We start from the raw sequence: 20,719 nt of genomic DNA, 5'->3' as shown, positions 1-20,719 counted from the left end.
CTAAACCTTATAGCACCAAGACATTTCATAATGTCCTGTCTGCAATATTCTCAAACTAAAAACTGCTCAGGTGCCCATGAAGAATGCAATGGATGAATAGATTGGAATATTCACACACATGAGATCTGGGAACTAAATTAACTATAGCTTCATGTAACGGCATGGATGAATCTCCTCAATCTCTGACTCCCAGAGTGTCCAGTGGAACTGAGTTCCAGTTGCCCTTGGTGGTATTGTATTACTTTCCTTTCCTTTATCAGATTTTATGGCATCATCTTTTCAATTCTTCATACTCAAATCCTTGTCTTAGGACCAGTGTCGGAGAGTTTGTAAATGAAGATGACTTGCATTGAACTGCTCCTGGTGCACTGTTAGTTTTCTCTAAGGTCTCTTAGCAGCCAGCACCACCATGGATGTCTCTTTGGATACTCTCATCCTCCCTCTGCTGCTGAAGAGCCTTTCTGGCTTTCCACTGCTCTGGACAGGTTTGTTGACCCAAGTCTTCCGTGCAGCCTCTTTTATACAGAGTGCCCAATGGGACAGTTGTCCCTTCATTACTTGGGTAGTGGCCCCATTACTTTAGTCCTTGGCTCCTGGAGGTCTAGTGAAGCTACAAGCACTCTTGCTATTTTCCAGGGACTGAGGCCTTCTACTGTCTCTCCCTGCATCTTTGCCTAGTTCCAGAGCCTTCCATCCACTTGGTAGTGACTAAGCTTCCTGCCACGACTCACCTTTTTTTGAGCAGCTTTGCCTCCTCTTTTCTCTCTCCTCAAGTTAGACTTCCTCACACTTAAGATTGCACATGTTTATTGCTTCTCTTTTTGCCAGCATCTTCATATTGCACTATAGAATCAGTCCTACTTTTGAACCAAGAACCACATGTGGGAATAGAGTTTCAAAGGAAGTACCCCACGAAGGCAATGGGATGCTTTAATATGTGATTTTATACCAAATCTAGAACTTTACTCAAGGAAAGAACCTACCTTGTTTTGAAGTTTTAAGCACTTCACCTCTTCTCCTTGTGTTAGTATCTTAAATAACAGGAAAGAAAGTGGTTTATAATTATCCTCATTCAAGAATAAAAAGGATCTAATTGTACTTACTACCCTAATTGTAACCCACAAGAATGTACCAAGTGTTATTGTAAAGACATCTCTTGGTGATCATGGAATTCATCGGGGTACCACCTCTTCAGCAGCAACATGATGACTCCCAGAAGGACTGCTTTCTCTTGTGAAGTCTGAACATTCAGCACTGGGGTCTTGGGCACCCTCCATCACCCTGGAAATGGAGAGCAGTTAGGTGAAAGATTGGAAGAGCATCTCAGCTTTGGAAGGGATCTCAAGAACATCAAGTCCAGACTACATCCCTTGGACTGAAGACTTCTGTGTCCCCAAGGGGCAAAGAATACTGCCTAGGGACATGTGTGGGTTGCTGTCCCCACAGGATACTTCTGAGTACCACATTGTTAAAATAAACACTGAGCAAAGGGCTGCGATTCTCTAACCACTTTGAATACATGCAATGGGCGGCAGAAATGAGGTCATCTTCCTAAGGGTCAGCTGCATCCCCAGATGTCTTCTTACCTCAGCCCTCACTTGAAGACAGCCAAGGAATGGCTCATTGTGGGGGAATGGACAGGGACCCATGCCCACACATCCACAGCACATCCAGCACCGGGTTAAGTTGGCAGCCAGGAGCAGCCCCGCCCTTTGTTCTCTGCCAAACATTGTGCCTTGTACTTGGCCAGGAATCAAGTTTTGCCGCCTTGGATAGCTAACCACCTTTTCCCAAAGGACCTCACCCACTTTACCTCAACCCCACCCCATCCCATCCCTTGACCAGACCTGTAATTACTGGATCTGAAAAGCAGCCCAAGATACCACATGGGGGCAGGGCAGCCCCCAGTGAGAAGCCAAGCTGTGAGGTCTTCTTTCTACAACATCCCTCTTCGGTGACCATCCTGCGTCAGCCTCTCATTACCTCCCCCACCAGGGGTTGTGCCGATCTGACCTGCCCCTCATCCTGTTGGGATCAGAACCAGAATAAAATGGGCCCCCCCGACCTGTGGCCTGTCTACATTTATATCCTATGTCCAGCTGTGTCCGTCTTGAGGCCATCACACGTGTTCATAATCTCCCTTCTCCTCCTTATGCTTCCCATTCCCATGCAGAAATCCTCTTGCAACTCCCAGGGCTTGCATATGAGCATGTGAGTCACATCTAAGGGAATGGAACTGAGAGAGGGACCTTGCACGTCCTGAAGGTTAGTACCATCAGGGCAGGGAATTTGCAGATCCTGGCTGTGCAGTCTGAAACCTAGATGCAGTGTGTTGACATTAGGAAGGGACATGTGCTTGGCTGTGAGGACCCTTTGCTGAAGAAAGGATAGAACTGAACTCTTTATAAGGGGAAAACCAGGATAGCCACTTCCTGATTGCGGACATGGACATCAACTGACTAAAGGATTTCTGGCCTCTCCTGTCTTGCTTCTTTCCAACACTGTTTATGGTTCCCATTATCCTCCGAAATAAGTGCAGTTCTCTGTCAGTCTTCTGCAATTGGACGCAACCTGGCTTCTCGATGCTTTCCTTATCCTGCCTGAACATTCTGTAACAGCAAACAAGATCTGGAAAGGCCCTTGGAGCAGCAGGTCATGAATGAAGTAACTGCCACAGATGAAGGGGCAGGTCAGCTTTGCTGGCTTTTCTGCACTGTGAGAATACATTCCATAATTATATGTGTAAAGTATCAAGTGCCTTAGGAATCTGAAAATGCAATGACAGAGGGTACAGTTTTCAACCTTAAATGGTAGGACCAATGAGACATGACCTGTGAACGAAGAATTGAAAATGGGGCAGTTTTGTGTGTAGCTATCTGGGGAAAGAACTCTGTGGACAGGGGAACTCAGCAGTGCCAGCATTCTGTGCAGGGCACTTACTTGCTTAGAGGAAGAGTTGGGAGGTTAATGAATCTTGAAGTGAGCAAGCCATTTGGCAGAGGATAGGAGGGAGAGGGGTGACATGTGGGATTGTGGTAGGACCTGCTCAGCTCACTGGTGGTGGAGACAGGAGAGGCGCGGGAGAGTCTTGAGACCAGCAGTGGTTGAGGTTGAGAAGAGTCAGGATTGGAAACAGAAAGGACAACTAGGAGGCTCCTGCACACAGCAGACAAGAGAAGATGGTAGGTGAGCCAGCGTGGTCCCAGAGAAGGTGGGATGAGATGGCAAGAACCTGGCTGTTTGTAGAACTGCTTAGTGGAATTTTCTGGTTTTCTTCATTTGAGGATAACACAACAATTCTCGGATTAGTCCTTATCATCAAAGAACAAAGAATATCTGTTGGAAACATCTTATCCCAATGAGCATTACTGACAAGAAGTGTTGTGAGGCCCATTTCTGCTGCTCTTGTCCCCTTTGCCTCTCATGACTCATGCCCTCTATTTGCCCAGTTGTTGCCCATGTATTTCATTCATAAACAATTTTGATGCTGACTGCTGTCTTCTCACTTAGCTTTGTCAATTCCTTTTAAGCCCGTTGGGATATGAGATATCAGTGGATGGATTTTTGAGCTACCAAATTTGTTGATACAGCGGATTTTGTGTAATATCAGATAGTGCATAAAGAATTAAAGATCTAGAAACTGTTGTTTAATTCACTGTTTCTCAAGTTTCTTGGGCTTTCATTTTTTCCTCTGGAAATAAAAAAATGTAGTGGAAAAGATGCTCTTTAAGGACCACTTAACTTTACCTGTAGAACCTTCTGCTTCTACTGTTTGCCACCTGAGTCTTTCTTTCCTTTTATCATCCCTTGGCTGCTCTGCTTAAGTACATCTTTGACCTCTTCCATTTATCGCTCTTCCCTTAGTTGTTTCCATCCTGTGATTTTTTCTCCCAGTAGATGGCAGTGTTTGTTTTGTTACTTTTTTGCCCTGCTTGGAGTGCTGGGCCAGCAGTCCTTCCTGTAGTTTGTGTTGTTTGCACTAAAGGTGATCACAGAAGAGGAAATAAATGACTGGAGGAACTGATGAGCAAAGAGAGGCCCCACTGAAACCTTGGCAATGCTAAGTAACCTCACCATGCTTCTTAAGCAGGTCAGTTTAATGTAATGTAAAATGTGAGTGCTGGAGATAAAAACAGCACTCTTCCACATTTCAGAGAGTTATCCCAACTGATTAGATCCTGTGACCCTATGATGTAGTTAAGACAGACCTTATGTAACTCAGCTACTGAGCAGGAAGGCTCTGGCTGGTGCTGTTGAGAATGCTCGAGAATGCTCGAGACAGGAAGCAGGAAGTCCAGCCAGGCTCCTGGGAGAGGCTGGTTGATGAGTTGGTGGCTCCAGTCAGCAGCAGTGGAGGTATGGAGGAGTGCCAGCACGCTGGAAGGAGTAGGATGAGAAGTGGAATCTTGTTGGTTCTGTCATTCACTCACTGCAATCCAGGCCGTCCGTTCCCTTGGCCCCTATAAAGTCACTTCCCACCCTAGGCATGACTTCATTCTGTTAGTGTCTGGAAGAAAACTGACCCACAGGCAGCTTGCAAATGCCTTTGCAAGAGATGTCGCCCAGGTTGGAGGTGAAGTGAGAACTAGATGCCAGACCTTTTGTGGCCACTTCACCTCACCATGGACTGGGGATGGCGTAGAAACGTCTGTTTCGGCAATTGGGTTTATTTCTTCCCAGAAGAAAGCCCCTCTAGAAAAACCAGTTTGTGTAAGAAACCAAAGCAAGCTGATCTGGCTGAAAGAGGTTAGGATCCTGGATCCACAGGCCCTACCCTTCACTTGGGCTACCAGTAACAGAGTAAAAACCCAGACACACAGAAAATGGCAGAGAGAATCTTCAAGTGTTGGGTTGTAACCCGTGTTGATCAAGGAATTGTGGAATCACTAAACACCAGTTTCCCTTTAACTGCTTGAGAATATTTTATAGGGAGAACAAATGAGAATATGGGAGATTCTTCCAGAATATCACAGACTGGATATACTGTATCAGGGTGGGTGGTGTCATATTCCAGTTTAGAATCCATTCACAATTCCTGATTTCTCCTAAGATCAAGTAGAGACTTGCTAGCATAGATAAGAGTTTCATAATCTCTCCCTAAATGACCTTTTTGGCCCTGAGGGCAACCCATCCTCTTGGTGCATCCTTGAAGATGCCAGACCCCCAGACACTTCAACTATTTATTGTGGAAAATACCACTGCAAAGCCTTATTGAAGCAATCGCTCTGGAAAGACGCCAATCTCTTATACTTCACAGCAGTGTATTTGTTTTCCTACCAGCTTCCTCCTGCTCTTGTTTGTGACTTGCTGGAGAACAGAGACCAAGCCTTCTCCAGCATGAGCATCAAGAATAACCCAAGAGAAGATGTTACTGTGCTCAATCAGTGGACTACAGAGATATCTGGGATCCCGCTGTACTGTGGGGGAGGTGAAAGAATGCCAGCAGCAAGGATGCTGATGGATGACTTTGAAATTTGTTACAGGAAATACAGTCAGCTGGAGCCACTTTTGTAACCTTACAAAAAAGCATACCCCTCTCTCTCTCATGGTCATGTTGAATGTACACTGTTAGCCACACCGAATGCCTGCCTTTGTAGTAACAAAGAGATCACATGCCTTGTTGTGACCATTGCTTGTGAATGACCTTGTCAGAGTTGCTTTACAATGCACTGGACAAGTAGAACGTCCATGCCACAAAGAAAATTGGTGTTCCAGGCAGCAAAGACAATTATTGAACACTGATGTTACCATCTTCTTGGAGGGAAAGAAATAAAACTCAAATTAATAGTGAAAAGTGTTGTGCTGAGTCCCTGTTGAAAAAGAAATGAACTACTTTCTTGCACAAGAACAGCATCAGTTTGCACGCGAATAATAAATACGACTTCATTGCAATTGTCTACTTGAAGGACTGAGGCTTTTATTACGTCTCCATTCGCTGCAGATAAAGTGTTCTTACAGTTTACTCTTATGGTCAAGGATGATCTAGTGGAAATGACTTACTAGCAACTACTAATAGCCAAGCATTAAAGAACAAATGTTGTATTCTATAACCTTTTGAGGCAGTCTGTCTATTTAGATCTTTTAATAAACTGTGCCAAACTTTCAGATAGCCCCAGCATTGCTTTGAGAACTATCATATCAATTTAATCACAGGTAGCATTTTTTTTTAGGTAGGGAATTTGTGAAGATTTTACAGTCCTTAAATTTGCTGATATCACCTGATGAAGAGGAAGGACGGTAGGAGAGTCAGAGTGCAAACGCAGGGACTTTGGCTGGGTTTCAATTCCAGCTCTGTTCCCCTGTCAGAAGCTGAGTGACTCAGGATTAGTCACCTTGCCATGATGTGCCTTGTTGTCCTCCATTGTACATGACACAAATGTACTTTCCATCCCAGAGCTTTAAGTAAGTTGGGACATGCAAACTATTTATCTAGAAATGGCAGAGTGACACTCTACCAGAACACCCAGGCAAGGAACTCATTCTGCTCTCTTCCCTTGGTGAGCTGATTTTGGGGACGGAGGGGTTCTGTTTTGCATAATTGTAAGAGCCTATTGGGGTTAAGTGACTATGTTTGTGGTAATTTATTATTGCAGTCATAGGAATCTAATATTAATTTTTCTTGGCAGATTCCTGCTATTTCCAAAAAAAAATCAAAGTAAAACCTCTATTACATAAATGTACATTAAAATTCATTTTTCAGTCTTTCTAATCTCCAGCAAATAGAAATGAACTTTTGAAGAACCGAGGAATATTCACTTTGAAGTTGGTCTTACATGGAAGACAGAGGTATAAAAGTCCCATAAAGAATCTTACAAAAGAATACTCCGTAGGAAAGATATTTAAGTCTTAGTTGAATTAAAAATAAAACAAAGTCTTTGAATTTTTTGCAGTCACGGGATTTGATCTAATGCCCCCTGAGAGCTTGTAATGAACATCAGTTTTTTTATTTTCCATGGAGTAGAACTTACCTCCTTAAGAAATGAAGCAGAAAAGAAGGAGAGAAGGAAAGGAGGAAGGAGGGAAAGATGGGAAGGAGGGAGGTGGGAGAAAGGGAGAAAATGCTGTTGGTAAGAAGAAATCTTACTGTCATCTCAATATTTACTGTTCTATCCCACAATATTTACAGATTTATAATCTGCTCAAAGATGAAATGTGAAAATACTAAAAAAACCCACAAAGCACTCTTTTGTATTCACATACCCACAACCATTTCTACCATTAAATAATACTCATTTCAAAACTTACTCCGAGGGGGCATGTAGAATTTACCATCCATCCACTCTAAGTAATATCCCTTCCTCATGTTTACTGCTGCCTGCCATTAAAATAAGCTGTCAGGTCCCCGTGCCTGTGAGGCTCTTCAAAGAGATGTACTATGAAACATGTTCTAGCTGCTCCACTTCCCACTGGACTTCCTGCTTGTGGCCTGGGAAAGCATTAGAAGATGGCCCAAAGCCTTGGGACCCTGCACCCATGTGGGAGACCAAAAGAAACTCCTGGCCTGCAAATCAGCTCAGCTCTAGTCATTGCAACCACTTGGGGAATGAGCTACCAGATAGAAGATCTCTCTTTCCTTCTCTGTCACTTTCCTTCTCTTTTTAAACCTACCTGTTCAATAAAAATAAATAAATCTTTTTTGAAACAAATTTTTAAAACATTATGGATTGGTTTAGAGTTTTTTTTAACAAAATACACAACTTTTAATTCCCCTTTTTATGAGCTTTTTGAAAATAATTGTTACCTGGGCCCGGTGGCGTGGCCTAGTGGCTAAAGTCCTCGCCTTGAAAGACCCGGGATCCCATATGGGCGCTGGTTCTAATCCCGGCAGCTCCACTTCCCATCCAGCTTCCTGCTTGTGGCCTGGGAAAGCAGTCGAGGACGGCCCAATGCATTGGGACCCTGCACCTGCGTGGGAGACCCGGAAGAGGTTCCTGGTTCCCGGCTTCGGATCGGCGCACACCGGCCCGTTGCGGCTCACTTGGGGAGTGAAACATCGGATGGAAGCTCTTCCTCTCTGTCTCTCCTCCTCTCTGTATATCCAGCTTTCCAATAATAATAAAATCTTAAAAAAAAAAGAAAATAATTGTTACCTGAAATTCCAAATACACGTAAAGAAACCTGGAATTGAAGGAGAATAGTTTCCAATGGTTTACACAGTATTATTTTGGTGATAACATTTACAGCCAGCTGAAACACATTTTCAGATCATCACTTCTGCTTCTTGTGTCAGTGATGTTCAGAGTATTGGCCTGAAGGTGGCCTCACAATCTGGGTAGTGTCTGGGAGATCTATTGAGGGAGTATCCTTGACACTTTTCCTCAGTTCTCAAGCCCCATCTCTGTATCACAAAAGAAAGCAGCATTTGCAATAATTAATGAAAATATGCTTAGGTTAGCATGGGCTAAAGAGAGTAATTTTAATTTCATATTCCAGATATAGGCACATTAAATGACCTCATCTTGGGCACATTTTATTTTTAAGGATTTTACTTATTTTTTGTTGGAAAGGCAGCTGAGCCCATCTGAAACCAGGAGCTTCTTCCGAGTCGCCCATGCAGGTACAGGGTCCCAAGGTTTTGGGCTGTCATTCCACTGCTGGATTTTCCACTGCTGAGAAATCATTTGATAGCAATAAAAACTCTCCAAACTTACACCATAATTTTCTGGACCAAGCTGAATTCCTTATCTGTGGAAAGACAGACAATTAAGATGGAGAGAAATGCTGCCAACTATGATAAAGTTTTCACTTAGAAATAGAGTAAATGTATTTATTAGGAAGCCAGTGCAAGGCAATCGTTATGTAGATTGCACTGATCTTTTATCTGCGTATTCATCTTCACAAAGTTCATCAGTTTACGTTTCCACGTTATGTAGAAGTGGCTGTAATGGCATGACTTTACTGTATTTAAGCTGTTGGTATGCTTAGTTCCTCCATGTCACACCTCTACACTAATCAGGACAGTCTGATGATTCAAGAACATTCTGTGAGTGTTTCTGACTGCTGTCCGTTTCAGCAGCTCTGCTTCTCCCTCCACTTACCAAATTCCTTCCTGTACCTCCCGACTGCCCTCCTACACTCTTCTCTAATACGGACACTCCCATGTTGCTGTGCGTGTTGATAGTTCTTTTCTCTGATCTTCTGCCCGGTCTGGCATCTGATCAGATTTTGAATGATGTTGATATGAGCCTTTCATAGACCCGTTGAGCTGGAAGGGGCATTAGAGAGCATCTAGTCCCATCCCCTCATTTTACAGATAAGAAGTTGTACTCCAGGGAGTGTAGGCATCCTGCCAAAGATCACTCAGAGAGTGAATGAGATTCTGGCTTCTTGACTCCTTGCCTCTGACTTGTCCCACCTCACCACTCACATGCTTTGTTTGTGCGGTTTTTCCACCATTTTTAGCCACCTCTCTTCTTTATTGTTATTAAATTCCATGTCTTACTTTTAGGATCCCATCGCTTTTATTAGAGAGTATAGTGAAAGGCAGCCTATTCTTGATTATTTACAGCCAAGTATACATGATTTTCACCATGCAAAAGGAATTTGATAATTCCTGATCTTCCTTAATTTGTTGGTAGTTCAGGAAAATGTAGCAGCAGGTTGTTAAGTTATGCTATTTCCAACATGACCAGTGTGATGTTTCTCTACTACTACACATAATATCACTTAATTAATAATACTACCTTTATAAGCTGTGTACTTTTCTAATGAAGCATTTCTGAAGAATATACCTATATTTATAACTTTTGTTCAGCATACATAAATTCACTGAGGCCCTAGTGAGCACATGCAGGTTTAAAATAATCTTAACCTCAAATTCCAATTAAGTGACAAGTAATAAAAAGTAACCTGGATTTTCAAGAACTATGAGTCTCATAAAAACAGAGAAAACAAAGCAAAAAGATTCTTTTCAGATGAAAGGACTGTCAAAAGTGATTGAAAATGTGATTTTGGATTGGGAGCTGGAACAAGGAAAAGTAAGTGTTTATAAAAGACATTGTTTGGATAATGAACAACATTCCAATATGATCTGAAGATGTAGGTAACAGTATTGTATCCATGTTAACTCCTTGGTTGTAAACACACTTGCTCTGTGGTTATATAAGGGAATAAGATGTTGCCCTTTTAGGCAATCTTTGATGAAGTATTTTAAGGCAAAGGGTCAATTTATCAACAGCCTACTCCTAAATAACAAAGGATAGGGTAGCATAGGTTATAGTAAAGTGTAGTCTAGTATAGTATAGTGCAGTATAATATGATATGTATATATAGAGTATTAAATAGAAAGGAGTAATTAAATATGACAACATAAATAGGCTTAGATAAAGAGTTTTTAAGATGTTAAAGTTTCTAACCCATATATATTCAGACGTTTTCTGCTCTTCCTACAGTCCCCATATGAGTATCAGAACCCATTGAAGCAAAAATGCCATCATTTGGTTAGTAAAAAAGAAAACATTTTGTTCCACACTCCTCAGCTTCCCTTCAAAGTCTTGCACTTGACACTGGTTGGTATGCGTTGGTGGCAGGGAGAACTCTGAACTAAGCACTGTGGTGGGATGGAGTTTTGGGGAGGGTGGGGGGGATGTATGATGGATTACTGAACATTGAAGAAGGTGGGGGCTCTCTCTCTATCTTCTGTTTCTGTATCTGCCTTTCAAGTAAAACAATGAAAACAAACGAAAGTTGTGAACAACCAGTAATCAGACAAGTTTTAGTTTCATCTCATATTATTAAATATTCCATAACTCAAAACGACTTGAAGCTCTGTGCTGGTTAGCCATTAACATCTTCGTGTTAATTCGTATCTGACCCTTTCTTGAGGGCATTAAAGATCAAAGAGATGGAATAGAGAAGGTCAAGGTACAGACGGTCTCTAAAAATAAAGAAACTCTCAAAATTGGATTCCTTATACTGCAAAATGTTACCCAGAATATTCTTCTCAAACATTATTGAATTAATTGTACAGAACTCTTTTTTTAAAAAAAATGAACGAGTCATTGGCCTCACCCAGAACCCAAGAGAGCTCTTTCCTCAGGGTAAGTGCGCCATGAGGGAACTTGGGGACTGGGTTAAAATTCCTAGCTCCGCCCAGCTGCTAATATCTTGTGGATAGGTGAGTTTGGGAGGGGTTCGGGCCTTGGGTTTGGGGGCAAGTGCCGCTCCTCACAGTGTGGCGGCTGTGGGGGGTGCCCCTGCCAGGTCGGACCCAATACTGGGGGCTCACGCCAAAGACACTGCCGCAAGGCAGTGAACGAGTCCTCGGCCTCACCCAGGGTGGCCAGTGCACCATGTGGTGCCAGGCTTTGGCTGCTGGCCACCCGGCGGCCTGCTCTGGGGTTTTTAAAGATATGTTTGCTGCCTGGGGACACCCATGACTAAGTCAAACTTTAGTGTAGGTGAGTAGTGAATCTTGGGTGATTCCCAGTGACAGGGTCATGGAAAGTTTAGGCATGAGTGGGGACTGAGACCTGGTGGTTTGTAGGGAAGTACCCAGGAGACAATTATGGTTAGCCAGGTACACCAACCCAATTCGGAATACAGAAATGGCCTGTTTGCCTAGAACATCACTGATCGTCACACACCAGCCCACACCAATACTATGGATGGGGGCCTCTTTGGCAGTGATGGGTACCATTACCCAACTGTTTGGTGGAGTGGTGGAGTGGTCACATTTGGCAGGGCCAAGACTATATCCAGCACGCGAGAGAACTTGGTCTGGGGGTAGACTCTATGGGGTTGTGTGGGCCCAACCCTGTGGAAATGCAAGTTCCCCTAGTTGGACACCCTAACAGGGTTGAGGTTCCCACCAAGGGGCGAGTGTGCTGGAATGCGGGCTGCGTTCTAACTAAGAAACAGTTGTAGTCTCCCATGGCACTAGTGTGGCTGGGATTGGATGCACCAGGTCGGGCCAGACTCCAACACCACCTGGTGTCCTGGGGAACCAGGGTAGATATGGGACTGGCTAGGCTAGGTCCCAATCCCCTACTGAGCCATGTGTATGGACGAGCCATGGCTGGGCTGAAACATCCAACAACAAAGCCACTGTTCCTACTAGGACAGGAGGTGAACTGAGTAGGGTTGGCTCAAGGACCCCTTGGTATGCGCAAAATCTGGCATTGGGAGGGGTTCTGATGGAGGAGCCTGGGCAACTCCTCTGGCAGGACACAGTCCCTGCAGGTAAGCGCAAGAAACATGACAGGAAACAGCCTAAAATAAGCCATGGAAAGTGTCCCACTGGCACACATTAGGCATGGGTCAGGGGCAGACCAGGCTGAATCAGTTCATGTCATCCACTGGCAAATCCGAACACCAGAACAGAGTGTGGGTTAAGCCGGGTTTGGTTGCGACAAAACCAGTACACATTATGGAATACCAGGGTGAAGTTGCCTGTACTGGATTTGACTGCAGCACCCAACCAGCACACGTGAGATCCAGGAAGGGAGGGACAGAGCTGGCAGGGGGATTAAGGGGGTGGTCCCCTCACCGGACAGCTACTCCCACTGGAGAGCGTGGGCTGGGATGGGGACAGACCAGACTAAGCAAGGCTGCAACACCTGTGCGCTGCATGTGGACTAGATCAGGGAAAAGCCAGGCTGGGCTGATTGTTCCCACTGGTGCAAGCATAAATTAGAGTGGGTGAGGGATGTTTGGGCTTGGCCGCAGCATCAGCTGGCAGAAGCTGGCACTGGGGACTAATTCTGTCAAGTCAAATCACAGAACCATCTAAAGAGTGCATAAACCGGGACTGAGAGAGACCTGGGAAGGAAAAAGTGGGTTCCCCCTTCCTGGGTCACTAGTCCCGCGGGAGGGCATGAAAACTAGGACGGGGGCTGGGGTGGCTAGACAGAGAGGCACTCAACAACATCCATGAGGGCTGGATGGTTGAGTTGGTTAGATGGAACTAAGCTTTAATACCCATTGACAAGTACAAGAGCCAAATGGGATGGGGGACAGACTGGTCTACTGCTACACATACTGGCAAACCAGAGTAGGGGGTGGGCCTGATGGGGGTAATTGTGGGTCACCCCGACTAGGCTGCAGCTCCCACTGGTTTATGTGAGGGCCGAGTATGTGCTGGGCAGAACCAGGCTGGACTGCAACACCCATTGGTTCCAGTGCAACTTGGGACTGAAAACAGAACCAACCCAGCAATTGCAACCACCAGCTGATCGGGGTGATGGACTGTGCCGGGCCCTGTGCTTGCTAGAACATACAAGAATCTGGTCTGGGAATACCTCAAGGGTTCTTTGGAGATCTCCCCAATCGAACTACTGGACTCAGAACTCTAACCAAGAAAAGACAAAAGACAGAACAGGTCAATCATTCATTTCAGCTATGTATGTTGGCAGCGAAATATGGGGCAAACGGAGACTTTATGATGGACCATATCAATCAGTGGACGACCTCGTCGAGCGAAACTGACAGCGATTCATAACTGGAGAGCTATTAAAACCACTTGAGCAAATATCTCAGAGCATGCCCCACATCCGGGACTTGGGGTGGGCGGGAAACCGGGTGGGACTTCTCCCTCAATATCCCCCTTTACCTCAGATACATGATGGAAACAATATGGACATAATAGTATTACCCACTTCCCTATACCCCCTGAACCTTTTTTTTAACCGCAATTAACTATGTAAAGATTGTCAACAACAATACAATAAAATAAAATAAAATAAAATAATATACAAAATTTGTCTTAATAATATAAGAATCCAAATATCTGGACTTTGTAAAGTGACTACAACTATGCCTTTTCCACAGTGAGGGTTAGGAAGTTTCTTCTCTTAGTCTACCTGAAAGTTTGACCCATTTCATGACAAACAGATGATTATTAAAGGCAGAATCATGGTCTTAATAAATAAATAGAACTGTTATGAATGTTTCCTCCAGTACCTGGGATGCCTCTGTGCCAAAGAAGGGAAGGCAAAAAGTAAAACAAGGGTAAGAGGCGAGTCCTCAGGATCAGATGCTGTGCCTCACCAAAGCTTTCAGATTTCTGTGTAATTAGTTTGTGTTTGCATCACAGTCTCTAGAATTACTCCAGTAAAATGTACCCACATATAAAAATCTTGATTTAGATCTAAGTTTGCCATCAGTTGGTCATGCGTTCTCCCTTTTGACCTTCTGGTTTTTTGACTTTAAGACCATGGACCTGTTGTCAATCATGTGGACATTCTGAAATAAAGGAAAAGTGAGCATTCACGAAACTTTGTTTAGAGTTCTGACCAAAGATTTTATAGCACGAAGACCTATTGTAGCTGCTTTAAGGATGTTTCATGATTTGTATTCATTTAGCTATGAGAAGTCTGACACTAAATTTTATTTTGTGCAGTCTAGTCCATTTCTGAGTATGTGGTGTGATATCCAGGAAACACTTCAACAAGAGATTTCTGGGCTCTGTTTTGGAAGTGTGATGGAGAGATCTGTGTCTTTAAGTGACCTGTGGATGATCCAGAGCTGTCAGATTTGGGACTCACTCACTAACCCTGTGGGGGAGCTGGCAGAGAGCATGATTATCAAAGTTCCACATTTTACCCTTGATTTTCCTCATTGATTGCATAGTATTAGCAACCTGTGAAGTAGCTGCATCCTGGTTTTTTGTTTGTTTTTTTTGAACTTGTCAAGCAAAGAACTTAGGAGTATTTCTGTTGTTTGAGTAGTAATTTTTAAGAGTTATGTGGGCTTTCTCAATGAAAGTTGGGATTTGAATTACAGATGTTAATAATGATATGTTCTTAATTAAGATTAAAGGAGGGGAAGGGTGCTATGATTCATTTTGGGCTTATCTGAAATACATGGTATCTATTTTCTTTATATAAATAAGAAACTTTTAAAAAGATTAGTTCACAGAATTGCAAACTGTGGCGTGAAGTATTTCAGAATTTGTCCATTCCTGAGTATCAGCAAAGAGTTAGTGACCACAGTCCAACAGTCTCTTATCTGAGGCTGACTCCTGTGAATAACACTGTGATCCAATGTAAAGAGAGACCACATCAATATTTAGGGCCCCTCCTCTTACCAATACTCATGGGAATTTTCATGGGAAACTCCCATGCCTACAAATTAGGTTAAGGTGTGAGAACCCCATTGTGTTAAAGGGGACAGTCAGCAAAATGGAATGTGGGGCGAGATGAACCACACTGATTGACTGGCAAATGTGCATCCATTCAGCTCCAAATGTAGGCCCCTAGGTGCCTTCTCATTCCTCCTTTTCTTTATCTCACCTGAGGGAAAAAAGAAGATGGGATACATTTCCCAGAGGTTATCGGTTGCAGTCAATGGCTGAAGGCCAATTGACCTTCAGCCATGACCATATGCCAGATATCTTTTTTTTTTCTTCACTTATGTCAGGTGATTGACTGAAGAGGGTAAAGGGGGTGGAAGAATGTTAAGATGGATCTCTTGCCCTTGTCTGCACTACTGAGTCATCACTTTAACATACCAAATTACTCAAATAAGTCTGGTCATGTTCATGTTTAGCAGTAAGGAAGATGCTCTGTGTCACTCGCAGGAGAACATGAAATGCCAGCGGGATGCATATATTCAACACTGCGACTGTTGCCAAGAAGGGTGGGTGGAGTCGTGTGCCACATGCAAGGGATTCCTAAATGTTTACTCTAATTTGCTGCCTGGTTATATTTCACTTCTGTGGGTTGGCACAGAGACCATTCTGTTTTATTCTGGCTCTTCTAATTGTCAGAGGAGCAGTCAGGGGATTTTAGACTTAGTTAAAAAAAAAAAACAGTTGTTTGAGTCCAGTGTTCTTTCTCTTTGAGAGCAATTGTTGAAGAACATGTTGTGATTATCATGAAGATTCTGGAGAAAGATGGGCTTAAGTTTTGATTATTACTCCTAAACTGTGCCTGACTCCTCCATACTTCGCTTCCTATGTTATGTTTTACCGAACCTGATGGAAAAATTGAGAAAATTAAATAATGCGTTGAGTTATTTAGCTTGATGCCTGGCATATAGGAAGCACTCAAAGAATGTAGTTAGGCTAGAACCACCCATAATGCATTATTTTGAGTTGTGCCTGTCTGGGTCTTCCTGGATAGTCTAATTTTTCACACACAAATATGGATTTTGCCTTGTTTAGCCAGCAATCAACAGAAGCCAATACTCCCTGTGCTATGAACCTGAGAAACCATATGAACTTGACAGTTACCTTTCTGGCCCTGTTGAGAAGTTCCATTGGAAACTAATGGCAAAATATGACTATATTTGCTCTCTATCTAAAAAAAGATCTGCAGAGTATGATTTTTTCTTGCTGCACCCTGCAAAGCTCTCTCTCTCTCTCTCTCTCTCTCTGGATGCTCTCTCCCTCCTACACCGATGCTCTCCAAACTTTATTATGCATGTGAGTCACCTGTTGATCATGGTAAAACACAGATTCTGATGCAAGACATTTGTGTACAGCCCTAGACTGAATTTCCAGCAAGTTATCACAGAATGCAAACTCAGTTACTGCATGAATCACAGCTAAATAGTGAAACTCAAGCAAGTAGGCTGTGTCTGCTGCAGATGCTTAAACCTATTGTTCCGGAAGAGGGAAGAGGCGTTGCTGGAGTAGCACTAAACCATAATTTTAAGTGTGTGTGGCAGAGAAAGGGGTAGGAAAAGGGAAACGTAGGGGAATGGCTTTCAACCACAGCTTCATGTAAGAGTCACTTAGTGAACTTTTAAAAGTTGACTGTAGAATCCACATGAACTTAATTGGCTAAAAAAGCTTGAGGAGAAGGAATGGTTTAATCATTTTAGAAACATCTCATGTGATTGTTGCATGCAGCCAAGGTTAGCACTGTCTTCCTCCTGTAGTGGTTCTCCAGTGTTAGTGTACCCCAGAAACACGTGGGGGGCTTGTTAAAGAGTGCCAGATCTCATGACCAGAAATTTTCATTGATTGGGTCTTCTGGAATTTACCTGCAACTTGCATTCTAAGAGGTCTCCAGATAAAATTGATGCTGCTGATTTGTAGACAACATCACAAAGTCACTGTGGTAGTCCGTAGAAATCCATTCATTCAGCAAACATGCACAGAACCCTTACTGCATAGCATATAGCATTCTAGATGCTGGGACTAGAGCAGTGCAGCAGTCATGGTCCTTAGCAGTGAAGAAAAAGAGAGTGCATTAGTCATCCAGTTGAAAGAAGTTTAGTAATGTACGTTTGGGGGCTGACACCGTGGTAGAGTAGGCTAAGTCTCTGCCTGCGGCGTTGGTTCTAGTCCCAGTGGAACCACTTCTGATCCAACTTCCTGCTAAAGGCCTGGGGAAGCAGCAGAGAATAATCCAAGGCCTTGGAACCCAGTACGCATGTGAGTCATCCAGAGGAAGCCCCTGGCTCCTGTCCAGATCGGCTCAGCTCTGGCCATTGCGGCCATTGCGGCCATTTGGTAGACTGCGTATTTTCTCTCTCTCTCTCTCTCTCTCTCAATCTCAATCTTTCACTTTCTTCTTTATTTTCATCTTCCTCTATAATTATGCCTTCCAAAAATAAATAAATGAACTTTTTGAAAAAAAAAAAAAATACGTTTGGAGAGGCGCTAATCCCAGGATATAGTATTCCAGTGGACATCTTAGTGACATCAGAATGGCTCACAGAGAAAATTGGCGCTGGTGTTGCAGCATAAGATAGACCATGTTCAACAGAAGACCATGTTCAGCCATTCAATCTTCAATATGTCTGGTCTGAATTCACCATTGAAGAAGAGAGTAATGCGGAGGGAAGGAGAAAGAAGTGGAGGAACAGATCAGAAGTGAACAGAAGAAAAGCTTATTTTCAATTCAGGACTTACCTAAAACTTATTTGGGAAATTTGTTAGTTGTCTCAACAAATATTCAGCAATAAACTCTTCATCTGATTCTATAAACTCAGAAAGCTGTCTACAGCTGTAAACAGTTGCTCAGGGTGGCTATGCGGTGCAGCTTCTTAACAGTGTAATCAAGAGAATGCTGAATGTGTCCTCTGCACAGTTTGGCCATGACCTTCCTAATGCCAACTCTACCCTATTAGAATTAATGTTCTTTTGGCGGCTTTTTCTAAGCATAATAAAAAGAGATATGTTGACAAAAGTGTAATGGAGGTCAATATGTCTTCTTTTATCATCTCACAAAGAAGTAAGTTAGTATATGCATGGAAAACTATGGTGGCACTTGGCCTTTCTGACGTTTGTGTGGATTCACAAACTCCAAAACCACCATATTATTTTTAAATTAGAAACCTCTGAACAGACAGAGGATTCAGAGCTCTTACAACTAAATGCTAAGGAAATATTTATTGATGTCAAGCTACTTTAAATTATGGTCTTCTCTCTCCTAAAATATTTCACAGCCATTAAATTCACCACTGAAGGAAATCCTTGGGCATTTATAATGCAACTTCTACTTCTAGTAGAATTTTGAGCTGCTTAGAGCACAAAGATGTTCTACTTTTCTCAACGATTGGAGGGATGCATGGATTTGCTAGCTCACTGACTTATTTGTAATAGGCTTCCTTAAGTTATTCATTGACATTCACAGCAATGTATGCAGGTTTTAACATTGAGGGAGAGAAAATGACATTAAGAAAGGGCAGTTATAGTATTCAAGATGATATAGCTGACATGCCAGAGCACTGGGGGCAGGTGTGCCTGACACCAGATCTTATCAGTGAAGTAAGAGGTGACTCTACTTGGGGAGGACTAAAACAAAGTTCAACTGTTACCCTGAGTTCTTCCATTGCAACAGAAGTGAAACTTGCATTCCACTGAGGAGCTACAATGTGCCCCAGTTTGGACCTGTGAAGGCAGAACTTCACTGTATTTTGATTCTCACCTTTGATGTTTGTTTTAGTCACATGAAATGGTACTTTTAAAGAGTCCACCCCAGAGGAAGGGGGGGGGGGTCCCTAGTTGTGTCCTGAGCTTAAAAGTCATTTTGGAGTCAGATGCTTTTCATAGTGGGTAAAACACTATAACAGAGTGCGTGGGTTCAAGTTCTGGCTCTCCTTTTGATTTCACTTGCTACTGGACTGCACTGTGTGAAGCAGCCATGATGCCTAAAGTGGTTGGATCTCTGTCAGTCACATGGAAGACCTGGATTGAGTTCTTAGCTCTCAGCTTTTAGCCTGGCCTGAGTCTAGCTGTTGTGAACATTTGCAAAATTAACAGGTGGGTGAGAGATCTCTGTGTGTTGATCTGTCAATCTGTCTACCTTTCAAATAAATACATACATTTAAAAATTTTAAAAATGGGGCATGTTAAAGCAGAGCTTAGCAAAGAATAAAGAGCCATTATTTCTCTCTATAGGTTTTGGGTTTTGGAACAACCAGTAGGAAAGTTATTGTTCCCTGTCCATTTAACAAGTGCCATTTTTTAACTGAATTTTTTGTTATTATTGACCCTGCAGAGGCTTAAGCAGTGGTGTTCATCTCAACACTGTGGTTGTTTGCATAACCATACATTTTTAGCAGTTTCTGATGAGTTTATGTCCATGGTATCCAGTACCCTATTGGTTGTCAAGTATTTACCAGGTATACATAGCTGGATCATTTTAGAAGGCCAAATTCCAGAGAGTAGGAATGCGACTACCTTGGCTTCCATCAGTTTGCCAGTGCATTTTAGCTGCTTTCTCCTCCCAGTGAGCTTCACAGCCATGGCTACTTGCTACCACCTGGGAAGTCATTGAAAGCAAACAACTGTAGAATCTCAGGCTCCACCACTCCTCAATTAGAATATGTATTTTGACCAGGTCTCCCTCTCCTGTGATTTCGGCATATGAAGTTGGAGATGTCTGCAGAAACTGTTGTAAGGGGAGTGGGTTTCTCACCCTCTTCAGGATACACAGGATTTAAGCCTTGGTAGGAACTTCCAAGGCACAATTCCTTTTGGCGTTTGCTTCCTGTTTGATAACTCACCAAATCTTTAAAACTGGAATGTGAAGCGAGGGTTCAGCCAAGGAACTGGGTGAGAGTTAATGGATCAATCTGCTCTCCCTCATCAGTACTTTTACTGTTGACTTCTGGAATGTGTTTGATGAAAAGAAAGCAACTTCTTCAGACAGAAGATACTGATGCAGCCTGCTGAGGTTAAGACCTACAGGAACAATACACCAATGTTATCAGAGCTTTGCTCGCCTCCAACTCCATTCCAGAACTGACAACGGGAAAGAGAGCGTTTTTTCAGGCACTTGCTTGCTGTCAGTTGTCATTATTATAAATAGCCATATGCTCAGCTTCTCCCTAGGGGAATGTAGGCATCACTGTTCAGTTCTTGCTTGGATTAAGAGTTTCTTTTCAATAGCTCAGTAAAAGCAGATTTGAAAGATTGAACTAGTAGCAAAGTAACACTGCTTCCATTTATCTTTCTAGGACATGGGACGTGTTGAAAGTCAAAAGCAAAGAAGGAGGTTCTTACTTTTTTCCTATCAGATTTGAGTGTCCTTTATCAGTGGATAATTAACCAAGTCAACTGTATGGAGCCGTCCATGTCCACTCGCATTTCAGGAAAATAAATATCAATAGTTAAAAGAATCCCAAATCACTGATATCTCCACCAACCCAATCATTAGTGATTTCTCTCATTTTTAGTTTTATTTTTGATGATGTTTGCAGTATTGATGTGGGTGGAAAGGGCTGAGGATTAGGGGAAAGTAGATGAGACCATTGAGTCCATATTTTCTCCTTCTTATACGTGGGAGAAGGAGAAGCCTATCATTTCTACCATCAGCTGAATCTC

Source organism: Ochotona princeps, chromosome 22 (genome assembly GCF_030435755.1).
Source record: "Ochotona princeps isolate mOchPri1 chromosome 22, mOchPri1.hap1, whole genome shotgun sequence".
Classification (NCBI taxonomy): domain Eukaryota; kingdom Metazoa; phylum Chordata; class Mammalia; order Lagomorpha; family Ochotonidae; genus Ochotona; species Ochotona princeps.
This window is presented reverse-complemented; position numbering follows the sequence as displayed.